The sequence below is a fragment of the Pistacia vera genome, unplaced genomic scaffold (genome assembly GCF_008641045.1).
Source record: "Pistacia vera cultivar Batoury unplaced genomic scaffold, PisVer_v2 Contig1413, whole genome shotgun sequence".
NCBI lineage: Eukaryota > Viridiplantae > Streptophyta > Magnoliopsida > Sapindales > Anacardiaceae > Pistacia > Pistacia vera.
The window spans coordinates 9,586-23,149 of record NW_022195482.1 but is presented as its reverse complement, the minus strand read 5'-3'; the positions used below and the strand labels follow the sequence as shown (position 1 = coordinate 23,149).

The 13,564-nt window shown below is 36.8% G+C and overlaps 1 pseudogene; it reads left to right on the top strand.

Annotated features, from left to right (window-relative positions):
* Window positions 1-766: 766 nt before the first annotated feature.
* On the top strand, window positions 767-8,366 carry LOC116123321 (annotated as a pseudogene).
* Window positions 8,367-13,564: the final 5,198 nt, after the last annotated feature.

Below are 13,564 nucleotides of genomic sequence, written 5' to 3'. Positions count from 1 at the left end.
TTCAGAATAATACTGGGGCTATAGACGTTTCTAGAATGGCCATCATATGTGCTCATAGGGTTCTCACTATCAAGATTTGAAACACTTGATACCCTCGTCACGGTTCTACCATTCTAAGGACATATATCAATACATATTGCAATAATAATGATTTACGCAATATAGAATAAAATGCCTTTTATTGATTAATGAACTTTATTACAAAGAGTCAATTCTACAATAATTGATTGGCTCTAGGGCATCTACTCTAACACGTGTCTAGTCCAACGACTTAGTAAGGAGAGATGGGACTTATCAACGTTTGGTATTTTTTGAGCTGATGTGATCAAGAGGGTAGAAAGTTAAAAAGTGTTTTTATTATATACAAACTGTGTCTAGTGGTGGCGAATAAACCTTCAATCTCGTTTATCTCATGGATTTCTCCTTCGTTATTAGTTGCTTGATTTACATTGTTTGCTTTGAGTTTTTTTTTTTATTATTTTTTTTTAGTTTTTGTTGAGTTTTTATAATTCGCGACAAAACCCATTAGAAGTAGATAATTAATTAAGTTCACAAATCCTCTGTGGGAAAGACCCTTACTTGCTCTTTGCTACTACACGACTTTGCATTAGAATTTAGTGAGGTAAAATTAGGTGTTGCATTTGCATGCATCAATTTTTGGCGCCATTGCTGGGGATTTTCATTAACTTAATTATTTGTTTACTTTTTGTTCATTTTTTCAATTTTTATTTGTTCTTTGTTTTTGAGTTGTAGGTGTTTTTGGTGAATGAGCTTGCGATACAATTTGAGATCGAATCCGCATTCTGATCTGATTCCACCTATTACTCATTTGAAACAACCTTTGCATAGATCAACTCTCGATCAAGCAATCCATACCGATCTTCCACTCGCAAGTGATTCTTCTGATTTTTCTGATCAAGAGGAGATGGCTACTCTAACTCTCAAAGAGATGGCTGCACCAACCGTTGGCCAACAACCTTTATGCATCCGATACAATGATACGGCAGGGGGAGCTTTTGAGCTTAAATCTGGGATGATTCATCTTCTACCAATTTTCAGAGGTTTAACGGGAGAGGATCCAAACAAGCACTTAAGTAGTTCCATGTGGTGTGCTCGAGTATGAAACCAAATGGAACAATGGAGGAACAAGTGAAGTTAAGGGCGTTCCCATTTTCTTTAGTAGATAGTGCTAAGGAATGGCTTTATTACCTACCATCTGGGACCATAACTACTTAGAATGAGATGAAGAGTTATTCCTGAAGAAGTATTTTCTAGCATCTCGAGCCATACTCATTAGGAAAGAAATTTGTGGGATTTGGCAATACAATAGGGAAAACTTATATGAATATTGGGAAAGGTTTAAAAAATTGTGTGCTAGCTGTCCGCGTCATCAAATAAGTGAGCAATTACTTCTCCAATATTTTTATGAGGGATTGATGCCAGTGGAGAGGAGCATGATGCAGCAAGTGGAGGAGCGTTAGTTGATAAAACTCCTATAGAAGCAATGAACTTAATTGCAACCATGGCGGCAAACTCTCAACAATTTGGTACTCGATCCGATCCACCACCAAGGAAGGTAAATGAAGTGGGGATATCCAATAATCTTGAGCAACAATTGAATAATTTGACTGAACTTATGCAACAAATTGCAATTGGACAAGTGAAGACATGTGGATTTGCTCCAATGTGGGACATCCTACCGACATGTGTCCTACCCTTCAAGAGACAAATGCAGAACAAGTAAATGCCATGGGAGGATACTGTAACGCCCCACTTGAGGTACGTTGTTATTGTTTCCTCTTTCGCTCCTATTTGAGTTGGTTTTGTTGATTTTGTTTGATTGAATGTTATGTTGAATGTTGCCCTGAATTTTGGTTGAAAATAGAAGAATTTGAGTGTACCAAGCTTCGCCGGGGCGAAGAAGAATCTTCGCCGCGGCGAAGATGGGTTGAACCAAGGGTGAAACTCTCTGGACAGTTTCGCCGCGGCGACAAAGGTTTCTTCGCCGCGGCGACAGGCCGATTAAAATGTTGAGTGAGTTTTAGACATTTTCTTCCCCAAGGGCTATTTGACCATTCTACCCCTAATTAGCAGGAAAAGTGGGGAGTGAATTGTAAGGATTTTTCATGGAGAATATGTTGATATGGGGGTGAGTTTGTAATGAATCAAAGGATATGGATGGAATTTCCATAGAAGAATAAGGGCAAAATGGGAATGAGTGTGTTTATATTTCTTTAAAAGGAATTAGAATCAAAGAAACCCCTCATTTCTCTTCTTCTCAAACGCAACTCTTCATTCTACTCCTCTCAACTTCTCTTTTCTTTTGATCAAGGATTTCCAAGGGATTTTGAAGTGATTTGGGGTATAGAAAACAACCTAAGGCTTCCTAAGGTAAGGATTTCTCCTTAAGTTGTGTGATTTGTAGATTTTAGTTCATTTTGGTTTTTGAGGGTTTTCATTCTTTTGGTTAAGAGTAGAGAGAATAGTCAAGAAAACCAAGTGGAAAGAAGATTTGGTGAAGTCTCTCCATAGCAAGTAAGTAAAACCCAACCCAAGTTGAGATTCATGAAATTTCTTGATTAGGGTTTTGATAGAAATGATGTATGTATTTGATGTGCATGTATTATGCCATGTATGGAGTATTAAATGGAGATTTCTATGCTTTGTGAATGTTAATACCTTGCAAATATGAGAAATGGGTTGTTGGATTGGCAAGGTAGTTGAGATGGAATTGAAGGGGTGTTATGGAACCCTTTTTGGAAGTGTGTTATTTGACAGGTTATTATGACTTTGTGAAGGGGTTTTTCCCCATTTTGGATGGTTAGGAAAAGTTTTAGATTCATGGCTATGATAGAGTTTTATAGTGCACATGAGTTGTTTGATGAAATGCCTAATAGAGAATTGAGTGTGAGTAATGAACCTTAATTTTTGCAACATTGCATGTTGGCATTTCACAAGTGCATTAGTAGAGATGAATCATCCATGTGCATTGTTATATGCATTGACAAGTGACCTAAGAAAGAGTAGGGAACTTTGTGTATAGAAATACCCTATGAGTAGAGAGCTTAGTGGGTAAAATTACTCTAAGGGTAGAGAGCATTGAAAAATGCTACAATAGAATGAGTTAGAAGAGTAGTATAGTTGGGATGATGCTTTGTGATCATCACCCGACCGTTATGGGAATCGGATTGATGCTTTGTGATCATCATCCGAATAGCCTTGGAGAGATGGGTCGATGCTTAGTGATCGTCACCCAATGAGTAATAGGAATGGGTAGATGCTTTGTGACCACTACCCGATTAGTTAAGAGATATGTAGGTTGATGCTTTGTGATCATCATCCAACGGCTAGTAGAAGCGGGTTGATGCTTTGTGATCATCACCCGATAGTGACTAGAGACGGGTAAATGCTTGGTGATCATTACCCAAAATTCATGAGGAACGGGTAGGTGCTAGGTGATCTCCACCCGATAGTTAGGAGGAACCGAGTTGGTGCTTTGTGATCCTCACTCGGTAGTCACTAAGAACGGGTTGGTACTGTGTGAATTCCACCCGATAGCCATAGAGAATGAGATGGTGCTGTGTGAACGCCATTCGGCCGTACCTCCGGTAAGATGAGGCCATGATGTTATAGAAACAGAAATAGAAACAGAATTAGAAAAGGAAAGAATTAAGAGTCACACACGGGGACAGACAGTTAGAGAGTTTTACTTACTGAGCATTATTTGTGCTCACCCCGTTATTTTCCTTTGTGGATGCAGGTTCTAGGTGTTGATGTGGTTGGAGGGGCGTCGGCGAGCGAGGAGCAATAGCTACACTGTTCCCCTATTTTGTCTTTTCAAAATGCACTTTTGTAAACAGTAACCTTTGTGTATAAAAGACATGTGAATTGTAATGAAAAGAAACATTTTGGGCCCAATTTTCCATTGTTAATTGCATGCATTGTACTAGTTTTCAGTAGGTGTTACAGATACCAAGGAAAACAAAGGCAAAGGTATGATCCATTTTCCAATACCTATAACCCAGGATGGAGGGATCACCTAATCTTAGCTATGGAGGAAATCAACAAGCTGATGTCACTAATAATCCACCTGGTTTCCCTTACCCACGAGCTCCACAGCTGTACCAAGCAAGACCCCAAAATGTTTTCCAACCTCAAGGTAAGTCTTTAGAGGACTTGGTAAACTCATTAGCAACTAGCTCTCTTCAATTTTAGTAAGAGAATTTCAAGTTCCAACAAGAAACAAAAATGTCAGTCAAGAATTTGGAAAGCAAAGTTAGTCAATTGGCTACTACTCTTGGAGGATTAGAGGCGTATGGGTCCGGAAAGCTTCCTTCCTAACCTTTGGTTAACCCTAGGGAGAATGCTAGTGCCATTACTTTGAGAAGTGGTAGACAACTTGAGAAGACTCACGAGAATCCAAATGATGAGAAAGAAGTTGGAGATGAGTTGATTCAAGGTAGACCAAAGAAGCCCAAAAGTGCAAAAAAATCGCCAACTGATTCTTCCAATGCAAAACATCCACCTAAGGTACAATCTAAAGTTCCTATTAATATTTACAAACCTCCTTTGCCGTTTCCTAGCAGGTTTGCCACATCAAAGAAAGAGGAACATGAACAAGAAATTTTGGACACTTTTAGAAAAGCACATGTCAACATTCCTTTGTTGGATGCAATAAAGCAAGTGCAGCATTATGCGAAATTTCTAAAAGAACTGTGCACCAACAAGAGAAAACTTAAGGGAAACGAGGTGGTAAGCGTGGGAGAAAATGTCTCAGCGGTTTTGCAAAGGAAGCTTCCAACAAAGTGCAAAGATCCGAGTAGTTTCACCATACCATGCGTCATAGGCAACACAAGGTTTGGGAAAACAATGTTAGACTTAGGTGCTTCTATTAATGTCATGCCTTACTCAATTTATCTTGACTTAAATCTTGGTACTCTTAAAGAGACCGGTGTAGTTATTCAACTCGCTGATTGATCTAATGCCTATCCAAAGGCAGTTGTGGAAGATGTTTTGGTGCAGGTAAATGAGCTTGTTTTTCCAGTGGATTTCTACGTGCTTGACATGAAAGATGAAACAACACGCCATTGCTTTTGGGGAGACCATTCATGAAAACATCCTGTACAAAAATAGATGTGCGTAATGGGACGTTGACAATGGAGTTTGATGGGGAAGTCATTCAATTTAACATCTTTGATGCAATGAGGTATCCTAATGATGACAATGATTGCTTTTCCATTGATGTACTTGAATCTTTAATGCAGCAAATGTTCAAGCTTAAGGGCAAAGATCCATTGGAAGTGGCAATATGGAATGGGTTGTCAACCGAGGAACCTCAAAGTTTTAATAAAGACGTAGAGTTGGGAGAAGAGCTAAATGAAACTATAGCAATGTTGGATGAGCTTCCAAAGAAAAATCCAAGGTATGAAATCTCCTATATTTCTCTTCCCATAACTAATAAAAAACTTATACCTTACATTGTGAAGGCCCAAACCATGGAGCTTAAGCCTTTACCAAGTCATCTCAAGTATTTATACTTAGGAGAAGGAGACACATTACTCATGATTGTAGCGGCTAACCTTTCAAAGTTGCAAGAAGAGAAACTTGTTCGTGTGTTGAGAGAGTACAAAATGGCAATTGGTTGGACAATTGCTGACATTAAAGGAATAAGTCCTTCCATGTGCATGCACTACAAGAGAAGCGCAAAGACGGTTGAATCCACCAATGATGGAAGTAGTGAAGAAGGAAATAATCAAATTGTTAGATGTTGGTGTGATCTACCCAATTTCGGACAGTAAATGGGTTAGTCCGGTCCAAGTAGTTCCTAAGAAATCCGGAATAACCATGGTAAAGAATGAAGATAATGACTTAGTTCCCACTCGCATTCAAACGGGATGGTGAGTGTGCATGGAGTATCGCAAGCTTAATGCCACAATGCGCAAAAATCATTTTCCTCTTCCATTTATCAATCAAATGCTTGAACTTTTAGCGCGCCATTCTCACTATTATTTTCTTGATGGATTTTTAGGTTATAATCAAATTGTGATTGCACTGGAAGATCAAGAGAAGATGACGTTTACATGCCCTTTGGCACTTTTGCTTATCAACGCATGCCATTTGGCCTTTGTAATGCACCCGCCGCCTTTCAAAGGTGCATGGTAATTATTTTCTTTGATTACATATAGAACATTATAGAGGTATTTATGGATGATTTTAGTGTCTATGGGAACTCATTTGATAGTTGTTTGGGTAATTTGACATTAGTTCTTAAAAGATGCATAGAAACTAATCTCGTTTTAAATTGGGAAAAATGCCATTTTATGGTAAATCAAGGGATAGTTTTAGGGCATATTATCTCATCTAAAGGGATTGAGGTTGATAAAGCTAAAATAGATCTTGTACGTTCCTTACCACCTCCAACTTGTGTGAGAGAGGTACGTTCTTTTCTTGGACATGAAGGATTTTATAGGAGATTTATCAAGGATTTCTCTAAGATCGCAAGGCTCTCATGCTATTTGTTACAAAAAGAGGTAGCGTTTGAGTTCGATGAAGAGTGTATAAAGGCGTTTGAGAAACTAAAAGAACTCCTAACCACATCCCCAATTATTCAGCCACCCAATTGGAGTCTTCCATTCAAGTTGATGTGCGACACAAGCAATTATGCCATTGGAGCCATGTTAGGACAACGAGTGGGAAAGTAACCACACACCATTTATTATGCTTCAAGAACATTGAATGACGCTCAACTTAACTACTCCACAATTGAGAAAGAACTTTTGGTGGTTATTTTTGAATTAGAAAAGTTTTGTTCCTATCTAATTAGCACTAAAGTTACTGTTTTTTCTGACCATGCAGCTCTTAGGTATTTGCTTACAAAGAAGGACTCTAAACCAAGGCTTATAAGGTGGATTCTATTGCTACAAGAGTTCAACCTAACGATTAAAGACAAAAGAGGGAGTGAGAACGTTGTAGCAGACCATTTAAGTAGGTTGATAAACCAAGAAGATGCTTTTCCATTGAAAGATGATTTTTTGGATGAACAATTACTTGCGATGACATCCTCAGGACCATGGTATGCAGATATAGTAAATTACATAGTCACCAAGAGAACCCCACCCAACATGTCGCATGCTAGCAAAGACAAACTAAAGAAGATCGCCAAGCAATACGTGTGGGATGATCCATATCTTTGGAAATATTTCCCCGACCAAATCATAAGAAGGTGCATTTCTGAAAGTGAATTTGATTCAATTTTAACTTTTTGCCATTCCTATACATATGGAGGACACTTTGGAGCAAAGAGGACAGCTCTCAAGGTTCCTGAGAGTGGATTTTATTGGCCTACACTCTTTAAAGATGCATATTGTTTTTGCAAAACATGTGATAGATGTCAACGCTTGGGTAATTTAGGCCCAAGAAATCAAATGCCCCAAAATCCGATTTTATTTGTTGAGATTTTTGATGTATGGGGTATTGATTTCATGAGACCCTTTCCGTCTTCTTATGGTTACTTTTATATCTTACTTGTTGTTGATTATGCATCTAAATGGGTAGAAGCAAGGGCCACCCGGACTAATGATTCTAAAGTTGTTGTAGATTTTGTAAAATCTAACATTTTTGCAAGGTTTGGAACACCTAGAGCCATAATTAGTGACGGGGGCACTCATTTTTGCAATCGTACATTTTGGGCTACCTTGAAGAAATACAACGTCACCCACAAGATCTCTACACCATACCACCCACAAACGAGTGGACAAGTTGAAGTCTCTAATTGGGAAATCGAGTCCATCTCAGAGAAAACCATGAATCCAAATAGGAAAGATTAGAGCTTGCGACTTGACGACGCATTGTGGGCGTATAGGACAGCATATAAGACACCAATTGGAATGTCCCCATTCTGAATAGTTTATGGTAAACCATGTCACCTTCCTGTTGAATTAGAGCATAGAGCCTATTAGGCAATTAAGTAATGCAATATGAAACTAGACGCAGCGGGAGAACAACAGAAATTGCAATTGAATGAACTTGAGGAGATACAAAATGAAGCTTATGAAAGTTCACGCATTTACAAGGACAAAACAAAGGCCTTCCATGATAGAATGATCCAGCGAAAGCTTTTTGAAGCTGGACAAAAAGTTCTTCTATTCCATTCACATCTTAAACTTTTTCCTCGTAAGTTACACTCCCGTTGGGTTGGTCCTTTTGTGATTACTAATGTTTTTCCCAATGGTGCAGTGGAAATTAAGAGCATGAAGACCGGGAAAGACTTCAAGGTCAATGGCCATTGTCTAAAGCCATACTATGAGCCATTCATGGAACAATTAGATGAAGTACCTCTCCATGAACCAACAGACATGGACAATTAAGCAAAGAACAATGTCAAGCTAACGATGTTAAACAAAGCGCTACATGGGAGGCAATCCATTGAGTTGTGTTAGTTTTTGTTTTTCCTAATGATTTTTGTTTAATACCGATTAATAGAGCAATAAGGACATTGCCAAATTTAGGTTGGGGGTGGGACATAGAAATATTAATTCTTTGGTATGTCTAAGTATGTGTTTACATTTGTGTGTTTGCATTTGTTGTTGCTGTAGTTTTTTTTTTAGTGTTTGCATGTTTTTAGGATTAAATTTTTTTAGTTTTTCGGATTAATTTATGTGTCAATGATATGATTATAATTGTTATAACATGTGATGTTTAGAAGATGTTAAATGTTGCTCAGGTTTAGGGGTAATTTTGAATAATTAGTTTCATCTAGTTTGAGACTCTCACGCTATGTGGTATGATTTGGTTGGTTAGTCTTAAGGCTTAGTGATGTTTGTTATGTATGAATTTTCATAGACATTTTTGCAATCTCAACAAATTCTAGAACTCACTTGATAACTACTTGAGAAGAAATCCTAGAATGCACATTACTTAGGATATGATTTAGGCTATCTTTGGATCGTTTGAGCCTTTCAAGCCAACCCTTTATTTAAATTATCGTTAGTTACCCCTTTGAGCCATTATTAAACACATTGAACCTTCATTTTCTTTCATGTAACCTACATTAACACACCATTATTTTGAGCCAAAAACACATTCCTACCCTTTAATTTTTAAGAGACTTAATCTAAGTACAAGATTGGTGAGAGCAATTAAAGAAGTAAGGGGTGAAGGTTTGTGAAAATTGTCAATTTATTCCAAATGTGCTCAAAAGAATAGGTTGGGGGTTGTGGAGTGCTTTTTAATCAAGAGTTGGGGTAGCATTTTTAGATTTCTTTTCTTTCTTCTGAAAAAAAAAATGAAAGAAAAAAAAAAAGAAAAATAGAGAAGAAAGAAAGAAAGAAAAAAGGAAATTTATTGAGAAACATTGCAAAGTATAAATGATGCAATGAAATTATTTTTGATAAAGGGTGGAAAAAGTGGGGTGTAAAGAAGAATGGTGGTGCTTGAATGAAAGTGTTTGAAAGAAATAGGATTGAGTCTCTTATTTTTGCTTATCTTTTCCGTTCTTTCATAACCTTATAACCTAGCCTAACGTAACAAGCTTAATAAAGACCTATTGATCCGAGGTAGTGTGATTATTCTACATTAACGGAGAGTGCCTATGGAATTTGATTCTATACATTATATTATATTTTTAAAATTTTGAGATCAATTCTTTGTTTGTGAAGTTTATGCATGTGATCATCCGGGTTTTGAGATTGACGGGTTTGTGGAATGATTGATGTGTGAGAATTGATAATGAAAATGAAATTGATTTTTGAGTTACGTTTAGGCTTGGGTGATGTTTAACTATTCTTTATGTGATGTGTTGTATGCAATTTTTGAGATGAATGTATATCCGGAGACTAATGTTTTGTTTGTTTGTTTTTAGTTTTCGAGTCTAGGTTAGGTTTAGTATGGATGTTTGTGGGTATCATCGTTGGAAACCCTCACGAGACTACAACTCGTCTGACTAGGGCCACCTAGGGGTTTAAAGGTGTAACATTCACTTTGAGGTACATCTTTGTCTCATGTTCATTTGTTTTTACATGTTGTTTATTGGCCTAAGTTAAATGGACATGTTATTTAAGTAGTTAGAATGGTCTGGATGCCTTGAATTTGGTGAAGTCTTGCGGATTTTTGGATGTGTAGACTTTGCCGCGGCGAAGAAAGAGTTTCGCTGTGGCGACAGATACTCTGGATTTCTTCACCGGGGCGAAGAGCCTGCAGATTTTTCTGGTGAAGTTTCAAGAAAATTTTCCATAAGGGTAAAGTGACCATTCTACCCCTAATTAGCAAGAAAAGTGGGGAGTGAAATGCAAGGAAATTTCAAGGAGAATATTTTAGAATAAGGGTGAATTTGTAAAGAATTAAAGGATAAGGATGGAATTTTCAAGAAAGTGTAAGGATAAAATGGGAAAGAAGGCTTAGTTTATGAGATATTAAGGGCTAGATCTCTAAATCCCTTCATTTTCCTTATTCCACTGCCTCTTCCATTCTCCATTTCCTCTCAACTCTTCACTCAATCTTCCAAGGATTTTTGAGGGCTTTTGGTTGGATCTTGATAAAGAATTGTTCCTAAGCATCAAAAGGTAAGGATTCATGCTTTAGTATAAGTTTAAGTTGAGTAAGTGTTGAGTTCTTATTAAGCTTATGCTTAGGAATTAAGAGAAGAAGCAAGTCCAACAAGTTAGAGAGCTTTTGTGGAAGAACTCAAGAAAAAGGTAAGTAAATCAAACCCAAGTTAAGATTTAAGCAATCAAATGATTTGATATGTATTTATATACTTATAATTGTGAGATTGATTGCTAAGTTTATAATTTTTGATGAGTTGATGGGTTGATGAATGGTTTTTGAGCCATGAAAAGTAGAGTCAAGGTTGGGATAGCCAATTGAAGTTTGGCTGAATTTGAGAAGAATTTAAGTAGAGATTTTGGAAGTGCCTTTCCTTGACAGGTTTAGAATTATTATGGAGGAGTTTTACTCCAATTATGGATGGTCCAAGAAAGAAATAGAACTATAGTTAAAGTAGAGTTTATTCATGCATGCTTATTGTTTGATGAAATACTTGAGAGAAGCATATGCATGAGTAGAGAACCTTATTTTGTGCAACATTGCATGTTTACATTACATGATTGCACCAAAGAAAGAAACATAAGCATGTACCATCCACATGCATATATTTGCATATGCATGAGAGCTTAAAGAAAGAATAAGGAATTCTAAGAATAAAGAGAAAGAAAGAAATAGAACTAAAGAATTAAAGAAAAGAGAGTGCTAGAGAAAAGAAAAGAATAGGTTGTTGCGATGGGGAACTCGTGAGTGATAAGAAGAAAGTCCCACATACACGTCACGTTAATTGAGTGGCATAAGAAGAAGAAAGCATTTGTATGACCCGTAAGAGTGTATGTGGATGAGGGTTGTACCAAGAAGAAAACCCTACATGCACGCCACCTTAATTGAGTGGCATAAGAATAAGAAAGAATTTGTACAGTCCGCAAGAGTGCATGTAGATGAGGATTGTACTCACTCACATGGCCAGGGTTCCGAATCCATGCATCAACCGAGTCCGATGGCATAAGAACAAGAATAAGAATAAGAAAGAAAGAAACAGAATAAGAAATAGAAAAGAAAGAAAGAAATACATTTCTATGCATTATTACGAGTATATTGCATTCATGCATATTACCATGATTTTCATCATGGTGAGTAAGAATAGAAAGAATAAAAAGAAAGAACAGAGAGGAAGAAAGAGCAAAAATAATTAGAAACAAAGAAAAGAACAGTGAGAGCTAGAAACAGAGAAAGAAAAGAGAAAGAATAGAAAGAATGAAGAAGAGTAAGAATAGAGTAAGGAAAGAACCAAATAATAAGTTGCGGGGATAAGTAGTAGAGGATTTACTTACTGAGCCTTTTTGTGCTCACCCCGTTGTTTTTCCATGTTTTGCAGGAAATAGCTAAGCAGTGGTCGGAAGGGCGTCTTGGAGTGGAGAGATAAGGCACCACTGTCTCTTGTGTTTAAGTTTTCGTATATACTACTTTTGTATATGTACCGAATCATGTTTTATAAGTAAAAGAAAAATTTGGGCTCAACTATATTTCCTATACTATGTATGTATGTTTTCATGGTATATGTTTTCAGTATATTAGTAAGAAAGAAGGTGTTACAAAAGGCTTGTTGCATACGCTAAATGCAACTGTGACAATCTACGGAAGTGATTTGGGGTAGATTAGATTTATGTTTATTTTATTTTAATTTTCAAGCTAGAAGACATATTTTTATCGCTTAGCTTGCTAGGGACTAGCAAGAAGCTGGTTGGGGGTTGTGATAAGTGCTTGAAAATACACTTATACTTAGTGGTTTATAGGTATCATTTGTGGGAAATTAGGATTAATTCGCATGAATTAACTTAATTGTTGCATAAACGCACTTTTCGGGATCACGGGTATTTTTATTGTGTTTTCAGGGAATAAGGCTCATAAATAATATTCGGATGAGAGATGATGTTGGCAAGAGAATTTGTGACAACTGGAAACAAACGGATCAAGAATTGGAGTTGAATTGAAGAAGTTATGGAAGTTGAAGTAAAGAGAAGATCCTAGATTACGTTCCAGCTTGAGCATGCCTCGGTATTTTAAGAATATCTTGAGCTGTAGAACTTGGATAAAGACGATTCTTAAACTTTTGGAAATCTGATTCAAAGGGCTACATTTCATATGTTTAACACTTTTCCAAATTTCATCGTTATTGAGTTCAAAAATCACCATCTCTGAAGAATAGTGGAATGATACGGGAAGAAGACCAGTAGCTACTGTGCTGCAGCACACTTTTTCCAATAGCTACTGTACCACAGCACAGTGCTGCCGCACAATCACAACAGCTGGGAACTTTTCTTCCATTTTTGACTAGGAAAATAGAGTTTAAGAGTCCTAAACTAACTAGAATTAAGGAAAACAAACCCTAACCCTTGTGGGATATAAATAGAAGTCTTTTAGCATTATTTTAGGGAGATTCTCTTAGAGATAAAAAAAGAGAGAACAAAGATTATTCAAGAACTAAGGAAAAAGGGAGAAAAGAAGGCTTGGAGAAGAAGAATTGGAGGAGATCGTCATCAACTTCATTAATCCAACCAAGTTTCACTAAGTTTTCTTCTTCTTTGTTAATATTATTTGTTATGAATAATACAATGATGTTCTCTTATTTATTCATGAAGAACTAATTCTTTTGTGATTGAGGGTCATTTCAAAACCCTAGACATGTCTTGTGATTAATAAAATCTGCATCTTTTTATCTTTTGATCCTTCTTGATTATGTGATTATTTCTCTGAAAATAGGGTCTAACTAGATTTTTCTAATTGTTTAAGTGGCCAATTAAATCGTTAGGATTAATCTATTAATGCCAATTTAGGTTGTTTAGTACAGAATCACTTTATTAACCTAAATAACTAGTGGTAAAATGTATGCCTGCATACATTGGGGGTAATCACTCAAGATAACTAAACCGACCATATGAGTTTAGCCTTGATTCAACAGTATGATAGCCTTACCGTATTATTTGTGCCCTTACTTTAGAATAATACTGGGGCTACGGACATT